At 49.1% G+C, this 3,066-nt stretch overlaps 1 protein-coding gene across 1 annotated transcript in view; it reads left to right on the top strand.

The window, feature by feature from the left end:
- The first annotated feature begins 1,642 nt into the window (after positions 1-1,642).
- SRSF3 (serine and arginine rich splicing factor 3) overlaps positions 1,643-3,066 on the top strand; it is a 12,326-nt gene continuing 10,902 nt past the window's right edge. Inside the window, exon 1 of the mRNA XM_017870105.1 lies at positions 1,643-2,102. The gene's annotated coding sequence lies outside the window, so the exon portion shown is untranslated. The remainder of the gene's footprint in view (positions 2,103-3,066) is intronic.

A 3,066-nucleotide genomic window follows, 5' to 3' on the forward strand; every position in this document is an offset into this window, starting at 1 on the left:
ACCTGGGAAAGTTAAAACATAATAATTGGCTGGCCAGGTGTTGTGGCTGAGGCCTGTAATCCCAGCACTTTGGGAGGCCAAGGCGGGCAGATCGCCTGAGGTGGGGAGTTCGAGACCAGCCTGACCAGCATGGTGAAACTCCGTCTCTACTAAAAATACAAAAATTAGCTGGGTGTGTTTACAGATGCCTGTAATCCCAGCTACTCGGGAAGCTGAGGCAGGAGAATCGCTTGAACCTGGGAAGCAGAGGTTGCAGTGAGCTGAGGTCGTGCCATTGCACTCCAGCCTAGGCTACAGAGCGAGACTCTATCTCTAAAAAAACAAAAAACAAAAAACGGAAAAACGTAATAATTGGCATATCTTTCAGCTAAGAGGGAATAAATAAAAACACAGGTTCTTTTTCTCTCTCTTTTTTTTTGAGACGGAGTCTCGCTCTGTCACCCAGGCTGGAGTGCAATGGAATGATCTCAACTCACTGCAACCTCTGCCTCTTGGGTTCAAACAATTCTCTCTCAGCCTCCTGAGTAGCTGGGATTACAGGTGCGTGCCACCACGCCGGACTAATTTTTGTGTTTTTAGTAGAGATGGGGTTTCACCATATTGGCCAGGCTGGTCTTGAACTCCTGACCTCAGGTGATGGGCCCGCCTTGGCCTCCCAAAATGCTGGGATTACAGGCGTGAACCATCACACCCAGTCTTTTTCTCATTTTTTTTAGAGCAGATATAACAAGTAAATTTAGCAATACGTCAGACTAGACTGAAAGGGGTTTAGGGTGGGGTATATTTGGGGGCAGGAGACTAGCTGAACTGTTCGGGAAATCTTGGTGATTTTTATTTTCTTCCTTTTTTTTTGACACGAAGTCTCGCTCTGTGGCCCAGGCTGGAGTGCTGTGGGAGGATCTCAGCTCACAGCAACCTCCACCTCCTGGGTTCAAGGGCTTCTTCTGCTCTCAGCCTCCCAAGTAGCTGGGATTACAGGCACCCGCCACCACGCCCGCCCAATATTTGTATTTTTAGTAGAGACGGGATTTCACCATGTTGGCCAGGCTGGTTTTGAACTCTTGACCATGTTGGCCAGGCTGGTTTTGAACTCTTGACCTCAAGTGATCCGCCTGCCTCGGCCTCCCAAAGTGCTGGGATTACAGGCGTGAGTCCGGCTCCCGGTCCTTGGTGATTTTTCTAAGCTAATCACAGTCTCTCTCCCCTTAGAGTTAATTATTCTTGTGGCTCTGTCTTCCTAAGGGAAGTGGTCCGAACAAAATACATGCCAGGCAGTGCAAGAGCTGCTAGGAGAAAGGCCCGAGATACCCCTCCGGGCATTCGCTTGGGGACCCACAATCTACATTCAGTCTTCTTCAGAAACTTCCTTTTCCCGGTGTTTGCTAAAGGTGATAGTTTCCAGGTCACCTGACCGGTCTCCTTTGCTGTCAGCGCCAAGTCCTGCAAGTTTGCGTGAGAGGCGAGAAACCAGCAAGAGTTGGGCAAACTTTCCAAACCAGGCTTTTCCTTCAGGGTGGAATCTAGGCGGCCACAGTCTGGTGCCAGCTGGGTCACTAACAGCTCCGTGACCTGTTTGTAAACGCGATGCTCTTAGTTCCAGCCTAACCGCTCACAAGGGTGAAGCACTTAATTCATCTCTTAATCTTGTTAGGAGCCAACGGCTCCTATTAGTGTTTGGGCGTGACGGGGACGGTGCTGTTTATGAAGTCCCAGCCCATTTGGAGGTGAGGAAGAGGGGTCTGTGGGTAACTTTAAGGTCGACAGACCGGGAAGCACGCTCGAGAGCGCCAGGCCTGCTACAACGAGCGCGCGCCGGCGCACTTCTCCACCCACCTGGCGAAACCGCCAGAGCGCGCTCCCAGCAACCGCGGCTCTCGCTGCGTTTGTAGCGTCACGGCCTCTTCTGCTTCTCATTGGGCGAGTCCGTCCAATCATGTGATTCCAGTATGGCGTATAAATAAAGGCGAGGAGAAGGCGGTGGTCCGCCATTTCGTGGACGCCGGGTGAGCGAGAGCATTGCTGGGTGTTGGGCCGGAGAAAAGCTGGAAGACCCATCGGAGCGTGTAGATTTGAGCCGCCGCATTTCTTAACTCTAGATCTCGGTAAGAGACCAGCGAAAGAGGGAGTGAGGTGGAAGTGGAATTTAACCGTACCAAGGAGGAGCCAGGCCCAATGGCGGCGCCAGATTGAGACAAAGAGGCGCCGCCGCCATTTTGTGACGTTCAGCACGGGGCGGTGGCGGGGGTTCCCGGCCCATCAGAGGGTTTCCTAGTCTTGAGGTGGAGGTGTTTATATTCCTCAGTGGGTGATGAGCCAGGATAGGGGGTTACCCGGGAGTTGGGAACCACAAAGGGGAGCCGGTAGCCGAGTTGTATTCCAGGTCGCGGCCTTTTTATTTTTATGGCGCCTTTTTTTTTTGGTCCCTCATTTAATTGGGAAGCTTCTCGGAATGCTTTTGTAAAGTCACTAACCAAGACTGCACCTTTTAGTTCGTGTTAAATGGCCCCCATAATCACCTTTACTTTCATGTAGTTTCAGTTTTTGCAGCCTGAATCTGATCACTTTTTTCTAAGACCGAACGATCTTCCTTGAACTTAAGATTCGTTCTTTCAGCCGCCTCCCATTAAAATGTAGGCTTAAGACAGGTGCCAGCAGTGGTTTTAAAAATTTTCACCAGTGGTTTGATCTTATAACTCTTGGGCACAGGGTGTGGTCACAGCAAGTAGGATGTGTCTGGACTGGATATTTTAATTAGACAAGCCCAGAGGAAGAAGAACGTCGTGTTTATGGAAAGCACTTCAGCTGAATTATTGAGTATATGGTTTTTAGGTAATTGAAACTGGTCTACAAGTTTATCAGATTCATCGCCGAAGTGACGACTGAGTAATAAAGCTTTATCAAATGTAGGTCCGCCAAGGAAAAACAAGTCCCCAAAGTGCAGTGAATTTTTGAGTAGCAAATACCTCTTTGTAATTTTATATTAAAGTGAAATTATCTTAAAGTGGTATTTAGTATAATCAGTGTTGTGTAATCATCACTTACACGTAGTTCCAAAACATTTCCGTC

The sequence above is a fragment of the Rhinopithecus bieti genome, unplaced genomic scaffold (genome assembly GCF_001698545.2).
Source record: "Rhinopithecus bieti isolate Rb0 unplaced genomic scaffold, ASM169854v2 scaffold_4553, whole genome shotgun sequence".
Lineage (NCBI taxonomy): Eukaryota > Metazoa > Chordata > Mammalia > Primates > Cercopithecidae > Rhinopithecus > Rhinopithecus bieti.